Source organism: Peromyscus maniculatus, chromosome 4 (genome assembly GCF_049852395.1).
Source record: "Peromyscus maniculatus bairdii isolate BWxNUB_F1_BW_parent chromosome 4, HU_Pman_BW_mat_3.1, whole genome shotgun sequence".
Classification (NCBI taxonomy): domain Eukaryota; kingdom Metazoa; phylum Chordata; class Mammalia; order Rodentia; family Cricetidae; genus Peromyscus; species Peromyscus maniculatus.
The window spans coordinates 56,124,865-56,137,645 of NC_134855.1; positions in this window are offsets into that span (position 1 = coordinate 56,124,865).

Below are 12,781 nucleotides of genomic sequence, written 5' to 3' on the forward strand. Positions count from 1 at the left end.
ATAGTCAGTGAAAATGAAACTACACCCTAAATTGCTCATGATTACTTATAAAAATTTCAATTATTTATTATATACTCATTTCATAGCTACTCATTTTCAATTTGCTGTTTATTCATTAGCAATGAGCTTTTAAAAAACCCTTCAGTTGAAATAAGTAATGGTATTGATTTTTTCCAAATAGTATAATGGCCTGTTTGAATTACTGGTGCACTCTAGTGATCTTGTCTCAGTCTGTTTACAAGTCTTGCTTTAATCCATCTTCCAGTTTCTCAGCCTCAGTAGGAGTGTCACCAATCTCATCTTTAAAGGCTCCATGCTATTTTATGCATAAATGTGCTATGCCAAACGTAAATCTGACTGCAAGGTCAAGGGAGGCCGTTCAACATTGAAGAGATTACTTCAAGTACAATGAATATAAATGACAATAGGACTCTGGCTTGAAAATCATATAACATTATCTAATTTTATAATGATAGAATAATTGGAGGGCTATAGAGACAAGATCTGGGTAGATCAATAATATTACGCAAAGAGTAAATTTCAATAAGAACAGCATCATATTTGAGAAACATTATAAAACAAAGACATGCCATCTTTCAGTTCTTAGAGCATTAACAGTATAATCTCAGTGGCTGAAGGATTTAAACTGATTATAAATGAGTATTATGAGGAGACACATTCAGCAAAAAAAGAGAGGAAACAGCTTTTGAATATTTTTGTTTTAATTGGAGTTACTTCTGATATACAGATATTGACTCAATAATTATGAAAAAATTTGACTTTAGTCCCTACTATCAAATTATATGTATGTTTTACTTAGAGAGACAGTAGCATGTGAAGATATTTGAAGGCTTTTTAGAAAGCTTTTAGACATAATACTTAAATTAAAAATCATTAACAGACGGCAACATGTTATTCAAATGACTTTTAATTTTTCAGGTATAATTACATCATTCTTTTCCATTTGTTTTCCTTTTTCCAACCCTTCTCATGTTCTCCTTCCTCTTGCTCTCTCCATTCCATGGACTCTTTTTAATTGTTGTTATATATTCCTAAATATATAAAGCTCAAGGGTCGTTTCAGAAGAGATGGTGGGAATTTTATAAGAGTCAGAGAAAAAGGAAAGTTGGTGTGAGTGTGTCTCCTAGAAATGTCAGAGGCTACATCCATGAAGTCTCATCAATATGGCTTCCTAAACAAGACCTGAGACCTAAACAATGATGATACCAATGGGCATGCTACCATAGAAGAGAGAATGCTCAAATGTTTGTGACTCTACGAGATTTTCCACCTCTTGTTACTATTATTGAGATGTAAATGTAAATCAAGAAAGCCCAAACTAAAGTTGTCTTATATTTGCCAAAATTTTCATAGCAGAGAATGTCTGTGATAATTTCCAACTACAGTCCTGCTTTGTGAAAAAATTGACTAGGAAAGCAAAGGATCTACTCATATCAAGTCTGTGTGTAAACCCAGGAGTGTGGCTCATACCTGCAGTCTTAGTTCTGGGGGAGCAGAGGCAAGAAGCCTGCTTGGGAGTGGGGGCACAGTAAGTTTCAGGCTAGCCTGGGCTACAGAGTCAGACCTATCTCAAAACAACAACAAATGTGTTTTTTTTTTCTCCTTCTTCCTATGTAAACACAAGCCAACCCCTCACAGTGGCTAGGTTCTTAGAGCCATCTGTAATCACAGAGGCTTGGATGAGGCTGTCCCATGATTCTCTCTGTTACTGTTTTATGCAAAATCCTATGTAGGTCATCTTATGAATTTAATGTCTGGATGTGGATATAATATCTGAAGTCAATTTTCTGGTAAAATTATGCAATTAGTCTTTTTTGAATAACATAATTGTGTAAATAGTCTAGGGCTTCTATTTACATGAAATATGGTAATGGCGACATTATCACCAAGTGTTCTAATGTGTATCTTTCTTAGGATATTACTATACTTAACACATAAACTAACTGATCACTGGGGAATTAGTTTCCTTTGACTTGTTGCTGCTTGAAAAAAGGGACATATGGTTGCATGCATTTAAATTCTTCATTAAAAATGTTTACAGGAGAGGAAAAGTAATATACTCTAAAATGGCAAACATTATAGAGGGTTGCGAAATTTAGCTCCAAAGAGTTTTATATCATCATTTTACTACTTAGAAATAAACATTATGTCTAAATAACTTGTTTATACAAACTACAAGTAGCTCACTTTCTTGAGTAATTGTTTAAGTTGAAACTGTTCCCTAAACATTTAGTTATTTACATGGATACAGAGAAAGCATGTATTTAATCATGTTATTATATAGAATTTCAAAGACAAAAAAACATGCTTTGTTAGTGTTTTATTGCTCTGGTTGAAAAGGTATGCTTTATTTCAATTTGTTGTTTCTGTGATTGAATGTGGCTATATCTGTTTTCTATAATTAATTTTATGTTTATGTAGGATTTGTCTTTGTGTCCAACCAACTTACTATTCATACCTGGCAATTTGGGTGGTGTGTGGTGTTCATTCTGAAGTGCACAGTGGTGGCTATGATGTCTCTTCTATTAGCATCTGCCTGCGACAACTTTGCTCACACACAAATAAAAAAAAAAAAAAGAACAGCAAGACTAGTTCAGGAGGAAAGACACCATCTCAACTTAAAAAATAATGCTTTAAGGTCATCTAGAGGAGACCAACAAAGAACTGTGGCTAAAATGCAGAGTGGACAAATAGGGAGGAGGTTGTTATTCTTTCTCAAAAGGAATATTTTAAATACGGTGTTATAGACACAGTGCTAGATACAAAGTTGAGAGTACTAGAAAAGTCACCTCTAATTTGTTTGGAGGTTTAGCTCATGTTCATATTAGCTGTGAGCATTAGCATGGGTCTCTTCTGTCTTGGAATGTTGACTCCAGTGATGGCACCAAGCCAGGAGACCTTTGTGGAGGTCAAGGGCACATGCTTAATCAAGGCCACGCTTTAGTTAAAGTTTATTTTTTTTACATATATTCCTGTATTCATCATTTTGTGAATCAAGGAGATAAGATACCTGACAAAATCAATGTGAATAGGAAGAGCTTGCTCTGGCTCACAGTTTGTGGATGCAGTCCACAGTACGCAAAGTCATGGTGTCTGGAGTATGAGGCAGCTGTCACATAGCATCCACAGTAACAAAGCAGAACTGAATGCTAGTGCTCAGCCCGTCTTCTCCCTTTTATTCATCTGGTACTCCCAGTCCATGTAATGGTATCCCTTCATTTAGAATGAGTCTTCCCACCTCAGTTAACCAGATCTATAAAATCTCTCACAGAAAAATCCAGAGTCTGTTTCAATGGTGACTCTGAGTCCCCTCAAATTGACAAGTTTAACAGTTAGTTAATCAGCACAGTTGGCTATCCATATCGTCTAAAGGCAACAATTAATACATCAGACATCAGTGCTCCTAGAGTTCTCAGGGTCATGCTTGTTTCAGTCCCCAGGGCTAGTTCAATAGTCACTAGTACATCTGGTATCTGAGCTATAGAATATAAGTCAGCTCCAATGGGCTGCTGGTGTCAAAAGGCCTGAAGGAGGTAGCCTAACACACAGGCTCATCTTGCATAAGCTTTCTTTCAATTCTTAATATTTCTTTTAAAGAATGTTGATAATTTCAGCTTCTACCACTCCACTAACATTTCTTACAATCCTGTTATCTTAAATTAAATAAAAAATTAATATTACTTTATGAGAGCCTATAAAAATCAATATTTTTAAGAGGTAAGAAAAAGAAACAAGGAATACAATGAGACATTTAACTAGAGAACTCATCCTCATGTTAGCTACCAGAGAGAGAGAGAGAGAGAGAGAGAGAGAGAGAGAGAGAGAGAGAGAAACAAGCATGCACAAAAGTACACACACATGCACATGCTCACACACATAGACACATGCACACACATGCATACAAGCATGCACACATACATGCATGCCTCTTTCTATGAACAAACAACACAGCAAATCAGAAAATAAGAATACAAAAAAGTGACACTTAACTATTAAAGAAATGCAAACCAAAGCAGGTTAGCAGCTACAAGCACTTGCTCCTGCAGAGGATGCAGGTTAGGTTCCCAGCACCCTCATAACTGCTTACAGCCTCTTCATGCCTATTTGAGGAACAGGCACACATGAAGTGCACATACATACATACATACATACATACACATAGACAAACAAAACACTCATACATGTAAAATAACTCTTTAAAAAAGTTAAGATTCTACCTGTGCCTCTCATATTAAAAAGTAATTAAAAATTTCTGCCTTTGAACATCAAGCATAGAAAAAGAGTGTAATATCACATACAGTTAATAGAAATGTGTTAGGGTATTTACTTGGATAAGCATTCAGGATGGCATTTTTATTCTGTGATTATAACATAGTAACCATGACTTGTTTCTAAGAGTACAGTTTATTAACTTTAACATGTATACATGCATGCATGCATATATATTCTGATGTTGTATGGTGTTACAGTTCTATACATTTGAGGCAAGGTTAAAGAAGAGATGGGAAACTAAGGGACTGTGGATGAGAAAGAAGCCCTTCATTCTATAGTCTGGATGTTTCCTGGTGGCTGAGCATCAGAAACTTCAATACATCAAGATTTCCTGTAGAGACAGTATTTCATTTACCAAGGGATATATCAAACAAGAGTATCAAATTCAACAAATAGACTGTGTTTATTTAGGGGCAGAACATTGGAGAGCCTTGAATTAAATTGCATAGATACTCCTCTCCCATGCCTAAACATACACAACACTCCTCATTAAATTATCTTATGATTTCATTACAAAACTAAATGAAATTCTTTAAGAGAAATAAGAAAACCAGCTCATATTTGATAAGCATTTAAAACTTTACCTAATTTTTTAAATATTGCTTTGTCTTTACATCTGGCTTAAGCTTGTTATCTTTGCTTCACTCTGACATTCTTTCTGTAGCATAGTGCAGGATCTTGTCTTACCTGAGTGAAGGTTTTTGAAGGGATGGATATTCCTCAGGCCACAGGAGGCAATGACCCTATATCACTGACAATCTATCTAGATAGGTGTGTAGGAAGATACAGATAGATGGATGATAGATATTAGAAACTACTATCATATTTAAGTAAAACAAAACAAAACAAAACCTACTCCTCCTTTCTATTGTCACTCTATACTCTTAACCCTGGGCAATGGTTACTGCATTTTACCATAGTGCAGATTTGCCCTCATGATTGTCCTGTCAGTAAAGTCATATATTACCTGCAAGCCTGGCTTGTGCCACTCAGCACAGTAGACATCAGATTTAACCAAGGCTGTATAACAATTCTGTTCAGCATTGATTCTTTTCTATGGTGAAAGTGACTATTCATTCCTATTTTTCTCATACAATTTTCAACATTCTGGATTTTTGGCTTAGAATATCCATGTCCTTCAAATATTGCCCATTATGTGAAAGGTAAGTATAGCAGGAATCTTAAAAAGTTCTTATTAATAAGATCAAACCTGGAGCCAGGCATTGGGGTGAATGCTGGAAGATCAGAGAAGCAGAACAACCCACAGCTTCCTCACCTCGCCAATTCCTCAGCTCATCCTGTTTCCTCAGACTGGAAGCATCTGAGTCCTCATCCAAATGGGTTTCAGCTGAACTGCTGCTAGAAGTCCGAAAGCTTATCCAGCCAAAAGCTTCTAGTTTCTGGTTCTCATGCCTTATATATCTTTCTGCTTTCTTTCATCACTCCCTGGGATTAAAGGCTCACTTTCTGGGATTGAAGGCATGAGTCACCATGTCTGGCTGTTTCCAATGTGGCCTTGAGCTCACAGAGATCCAGAGGGATTTCTGCCTCTGGAATGCTAGGATTAAAGGCGTGTGCTACCACTGCCTATCCTCTATGTTTAATATTATGGCTGTTCTCTTCTCTGACCCCAGATAAGTTTATTAGTGTGCACAATATTTTGGGGAACACAATACCACCATATTTCCCCCTTTTTTGCCTTTAATCCTGATCACATGGCAGGCAGATCTGTGTGTAGCTGTTGCAATTATAGTCAAGTGTAGCTGACTGGTAGCTCCAACAGGCCTAAGTTGTTCATAGCACCAGCTGCGGGTAACCCTTTGTAGCTACAGTTGGTTGGGCCTAGGGCCTAGGCTGAGCTAGGCTAGAGCTCGGGAGCCTGGTCTCCGAGGCAGGAAACCAGGACCGCCGCCAAGCCAAGCCAAGTGGTTTTTAATGAATTCTTGTCCCACGTTGGGTACCAAATGTAGATGTAAACATCTTATTAAAATAGATACACAGAGCCAAATGCAGATTTGAAAGCCTAAGAGGTCAGAGCAGTAGCTAAGAGCTAAAAACCCCTTCTTACCCTTCACTGCCACTGCTGTCCTTCCCCTCAGAAAGAGGCCTACTTCCTGTGTGTCTGTCTTTTTATTGACTTTCTGTTCTGCCTTCTCATTGGTTGTAAACCCAACCACATGACCTCCTAGTCACTGCCTGTCTATATATATCTCCAGGTCTTCTATGGTTGGTATTGAGATTAAAGGCATGTGTCTCCATGTTGGCTGTATCCTTGAACACACAGAGATCTACCTAGCTCTGCCTCCCAAGTGCTGGGATTAAAGGCGTGCTCCACCACCGCCCGGCTTCTGCTATGACTTGCTGTTAGCTCTGACCCCCAGGCAACTTTATTTATTAACTTAATATTTATTTATTATTTATTTATAAAAATAAAATCACATTTCAATACAAATAAAATATCACCATAGGTAAGTTATGGTCTGTTACTCTTGGCTATTTGGATGTCCAGCTTACCCAGAACCATTTCTTCAAAAGTCTCCTCTTCCTCCATTAGTTCTTTTTCCTCCTTTGTTACAAAGTAATTGATCAGCTCCATTTCTTGCATCTCTCTACTGTTTCATTCATTTATGGAATGGATCTCAGCACACTGTCTTGGTTACCACAGTTGTCCATTCTGATGGGCAAGTGCTCGGCATTGGTTCTTAGCTCTCTAGACACTTGGCTGACTTTAGGAGTATGAAACATTTCAGTCATTATATACATTTTTTCATTTGTTAAGTTTCTATTGTATTCTTTTCATAAGTTCCATTTCTCTTCTGAGAATGCCTACCTTTAGTTCTATTGAAGTTGTTTCATTATCTTATGAAACTCAATTGTAACAGCCACTTGAAAGGCTTGAGCTGGTAGATCTAAGCCCTGGGTGCCCTCAGGCTTGTAGTTTCTCTTTTCCCTTGAGATTTAATCACATTTTCTGCTTATTTTTTATGTCCAGTCATTTTGGATTGCATCATGGATGATGTGAATGTTGAATGCAGATTTCGAGTCTTATTATGGTCTTCTGGAAAATATTACGGTTTCCTTTTTGGCAATCAACTTGGCTAAGCTAACTCCATAAGGTCTTTTGGTGTGTTCTTGGGGACTCCTTCAAATTCCAGCTAAATTCTCTGAGTCTTGTTGTCTGAGTTTGTCTTATGATTATATTACTGAAGGGCTTGGCAGATCCTCCTGTAGATTCACACACAGTTCTAGGCAATCTCCTCCTGAACCTTCTTTTCCTTGGAGCCCCTGTCCACAAATTATCTGTCCTGACTTTTCTCCCAAGCATTTTGACCAGGAGAGACAGGTTTCCTTCCTGTGAATTTAAATTCCCCAGTGACAATCACCTCTAAACTGAGTGCTGGAGGGAAAGGTGCTCCACGTGGGCTGCTCCTCTAGCTTTGATTCCCCTGCACAATCTTTTTGCTCGTGTTTACTTTCAGAATTCTCACCTAGGCAACCAAAAATGTGGTATTTTTCTTTTATGCTTTATTCAGGATGACAAGTGGACTACAGTATAGTAATGTCTTCTTCTCTGGTCACTATTTTCAAAAGTAAGAGACAGGTACAAATTTCTGTGCCTGATTGTATTTACTGGGGGATATATCAGTCAAAATCCCAATTTACGCATTATAAATCTATTTCCTTTTCCAAACTGGCCTCCCGTACTCCTTCTCTGTTTTAACTTGGATTGGAAATTTTTGAATAAGTAGGAGCCATCTAAATGTTTCTGCATACACATTTGTCATGCCGTTTCCTAACCTTTGAATGCCAAGTTTTATTAGAGGAACTGCTCCATGGTGACACTTTTGATGATTCTTTATTAGATCAGATTTTCCTTCTGATGATACAAGGATTCCTAAGTGAGACAGGTAATTTGAATAAAACTCTCTTTTATGTGTTGGCTGTTACCTGTTCTGCCCTGTCACATTAGTGAGCAGCCAGTTGGCCATCAGGTTCTGACCTTACTTTTTACACTTGGCCACGTTTTACCACTTCCTGTGGGCTGCTCTTTCATTACATCTTGAGCAGTGCACTGCCATTCTACTTCACAACCAAAACCCTCCATCAATTATTCATTCCTTCTTCGGATTCTCATACTCGGCTTCGCAAATTCCTCCTCTGCCTTTCTCCTGCCAGCCGGCTGTGGCAGCGGCCGCAGCTGGCTGTGAGTTGGCCGTGGGCAACTGGCTGCCCACAAATGTAACAGCCCCTCCGTCAGCTGGGCCCTGCATCTTTTGCTTTGCTTCTGAAATGTTTTTGCCACTAAAGACTGGGACTTTCTGTAGAAATCTGCTTAGTCAGCTTGGTGTATGCTCAAACCTTAAACGTGGGAAGGAGTTAGCATTTCCTTAAGCTTCCTTGTGGAAGCTGTTCCCAAAGTGAGTCATATATCAGTATCACTAGGGGATCTTTAAAAAAGAGAGAATCTCCTCTCCAGGCAGTCTCCTTTAATTGGTATGGGGTTCAGCCCAGACATCATGAGTTTTGAAAGAGCTCCAGGTGATTTTAATGGGCTTCAAAATGTGGGAACAGAACCTCGGGGTAGTTTTTGAACCACGGGATTTGGAAGCCAGTTGATAAATAATCCTTCCAAATATTAGATGGCCAGCACTGAAAACCCTAGAATTATGTATCCAAGCAGGCTCATTACGCATTCTGAACTGACACTTCCTCTTTTTGTTTACTCTCTCCATTTACCTCTCTGGTTTCCTGGGATCAATTCCATAATTAACTACCCAGAGATACTCTTCTCAGGCTCTGCTTTTTCAGGGAATCCAAACAAAATGATTAATACCAGGAGTGGTCCCAGGAAGCCAGCCCCGATAATAGGATCCTAAATTTGAATAGTATTTGGTCTGAAAGCAAAAGACCTATGCTGGTGAGGCATGGGGCTGATGACATGGTTAAGCAGGAGCGGTAGCTAGAAGTTGAGAACAGAGAGGCACTGGGAGAGGGTACAGAAAGGAGATAAAGCAACAGCTTAAGTTTTAGATGACAGGTAAACAGCAAGGCCAAGGGTGGTTTAAAGATGGTTTTGGTGGTATGAATAAGAATGGCCCTCCTAGAATCATGTATTTGAATGCTTAGTTATTAGGGAGTGTCACTATTTGACAATGATTAGGAGGATTGGGAGATGTGCCTTGTTGGAGGAAGTATGGCCTTGTTGGAGGAAGTGTGTCACTGGAATGGACTGTGCTCAAAAGCCCACAGCAGGCCCAGTCTTCTTCTCTTCCAGTTGACAGTGGATCAGGATGTAGAAATCTCAGCCCCTTCTCGAGCACCATGTCTGCCTGCATGCTGCCATGCTCCCCACCATGGTGACAATGGACTAAGCCTCTGAAACTGTCAGCAAGCCACCAATTAAGTGCTTTCTTTTATGAGTTGCCTTAGTCATGGTGTTCGTTTATAACAATAGAACAATGGTAAAAGATTATTGGCTTCCATTAATAATGTTAGAAGCCTTAGAGAAAGAAACTGATTGGTTTGGATTGTTGAGAGAGTAAACTCAGCACAGTGGGGATGTCAACAAACCTCCATTGGAAGGAGATTTTTATCCTCTGTAGCCAAAGGAAACAAAGCAAAAAGGTCCAGTGAAGAGATTCTGTTGGGATGATGGCAAAGTTTAGGTTCTGTTAGAAAATAGATGAGAAGCAGACGTAAGTCCTTGAGGATTGACAAAAGTAAGCACTTTGTATCCCTAGATTCTCCTAAACTGGGAACACCAGTTTCCTTTCTCTTTCTTCAAGTGAATTTCCTCTTTTGTCCTCTGATGTGGTGGCTGCATCATTAAGGAAGCCTGGTATCTCAACATGTGACTGGGGTCCAATGATAGCACATCCTAAGAGGAAGCAGTGTACTCTTCCAAAGACCCGGATAGTATGTACCAGCCAGGGCAGGAGACCATGCTTGGGGAAGGGCCTTGAGAGAACTGCACCAGAGAGAATATAAGGGTGGGTAGAGAACAATGCATTGTGAACAACTCTCTTGTGACTTCTGATTTAATGTCCTGGCAAGGACAGGTGAAACTGTCCTCAGTAGAGTGCTGGAATGGCTCCTTGAAGTTTTCACACGGTGAGCCCACAGTTGGTGAAATGGAGTGCCTACATATGCCATGGTAGAGCAGAAGAAAAGGGATTGAGAGCTTGGGAAGAACAGTGTTAGAATGAGTTTACCAACTGAGAACTGAGACCCTTAGCGGACTGTAAACCTTCCTTTGTCATGCTGAAGCTACACTAGGGAGCACTGCATTTTTATTATTTATTTATTTTGGTTTTATTGACTTTTATTTGTTGTAAATAGAGAGGGGTTCAGAAGGGAGTTCTCATGAAAGTGTATGATGTACTTTGACCCTATTTACTCCACATACCAACTTCTTCTCTCCTTCTCCTACCCCCAGTCCTCTTTCTTTTCCCAGACAGTCCTACTTGTATTCTTATGCCATTCATTCATTCATGAGTGAATATACACATATGAGATCCAGGGTCCACATAAGAAAGAAAATGTGAGATTTATCTGAGTTTGACTCATTTAGATGAGCATAATCTCGACTTCCATCCATATTCCTATAAATAAGGTAATTTCATTACTCTTCACGGTTGAATAAAAGTCCATTATGTATGGATAGCACATTTGCTTCACCCTCATCTGTTCACAGACAGCTGGGCTGATCCCACAGCAGGCCAACTGTGAAGAGCACGTGCATCTTTGCAGATCTCTCTGAGGCTGTTGTCCCCTTGTGCCAAGCTTGCATTAAGAAGGGATAATGAAAAAAAAAAAGGGATAATGCCATTTAGGTACACTTTTCAGTATCAGTAGGATGGATAGAATTCTAAAATAGCCAAGGATCAAGTGCCAGAATTTACCTGACAGCAACCAAGTAATATAAGAGACAGCAAAGCCAGAAAGGCAGCCAGTGCCAGTGACTGAAGGAGTTCTGTTTCTGTGGATGAAATAGAGGGCATACCACCTAGGGCTTCTCTTGGTTTATATAATAAAAAGCTGTCAAGTTCTGGCAGAAAGCTCATGTCATATACTGCAAGGGAAATTTGTTTTCCTCCACCCTCTTCCAGCACAGCTGAGTTTTCATTGTGATAGCCCATTCATTGAAGGAAAGGTAGGGGCTCTGGAGGAAGACTCCTGCAATGTAACCACAAGAACAAGCAATAAATATCTCTCAGTCCTTTTTCAAAAGACGCATGGCCATTTACCACAAGCAACTATGTTTTGAATATGGGGGGCATTTGATAAGGTAAACAAAATGTGGATATATTCTTGGGCTCTCTTATCCTGTACCAGTGAGCTACTTGGGGACTTTGAACTTCTCATCCTGTTCCCTCAGGCTCAATTTATGTGGAAACCTGACTCTCAGTGTGGTAAAGGGTATTACCACCAAATGCATGGTAAAACCTACAGTGAACCTAAAGCCTTAAAAAGCATGTGATCATTTTGGCTTTCCTGTACCAGTATATAAAGGAGCAAATTTTGGATGTGTCAAGTATTTGGAAGCCAATTTGGTAACAGAAAGTCTCTTAGTGTTCATCTGGCTCGTGACAACATAGATGGACAGTTATAGCAACCATGGCTAAGAAGAAGGGGAAGTCAGCAAAAGAATTCAGTTCCTCTAAGAATGAAGTCTGAACCACCACAAGTTACCTTGTCCTCTCTTAGTCCGGCCCCACGAAGAGGGAAACAGAAAGTGGAAGTGATGGAAATCAGTGGCGCTCTCAGGACAAATTGCAGCACAGGCTGACATTTGTCCACTAATCTCCCTGTATTGAGTTTTTGTCCCAACTTCTGGCAACACACATCCTGAAGCATCACTTAGCTTAGTTTGTTGTTATAAGTAGTACAGGCAGCTAGAGGCACAGAGAGAAAGAAAAAAGAAGGTTGAATTGGAAGCTGAAGTGCTCAGTGGCAAGGTATATGCCAGAAGTGTTTTTCTTGTGAATTTAATTCATGTGCTCTTTAAAAAGATGAGCAGTAACTAGTTTATAATAAATTATTATCTTAAGAATTTATACCTATAATGTCTATTAGCATTTTTATATTATACAATTTTTTCCTTTACATTTTTATTCTGAACATTGTGAAACCTTCAGAAAAGTTAACATTTTCCCCAGACCCTTTCTTAAATGATATTATTAATATTTTATTAATTATTTGAGAATGTCATGCAATGTACATTGATCATATTCATACTCTGAAACTTTTTGCAGATTCACCCCCACTTCCCTACCCACTCAATTTCATGTTTTTTTTCTTTCTTTTTGTAAGCCCATCAAGTCAAATTAGTGTTGCCCAAATATTATTGGCTATAGGGTCTGCCCTGGAGAGTAGACTAACTACGAAGGGTTGTACCCTTAAAGAAAATGGAGTCTCCATTTCCCAGCAGCTATCAAATGTCAATAGCTCCTCGGCTAGGGATGGGACTTCGTGCTTATTTTCCCAC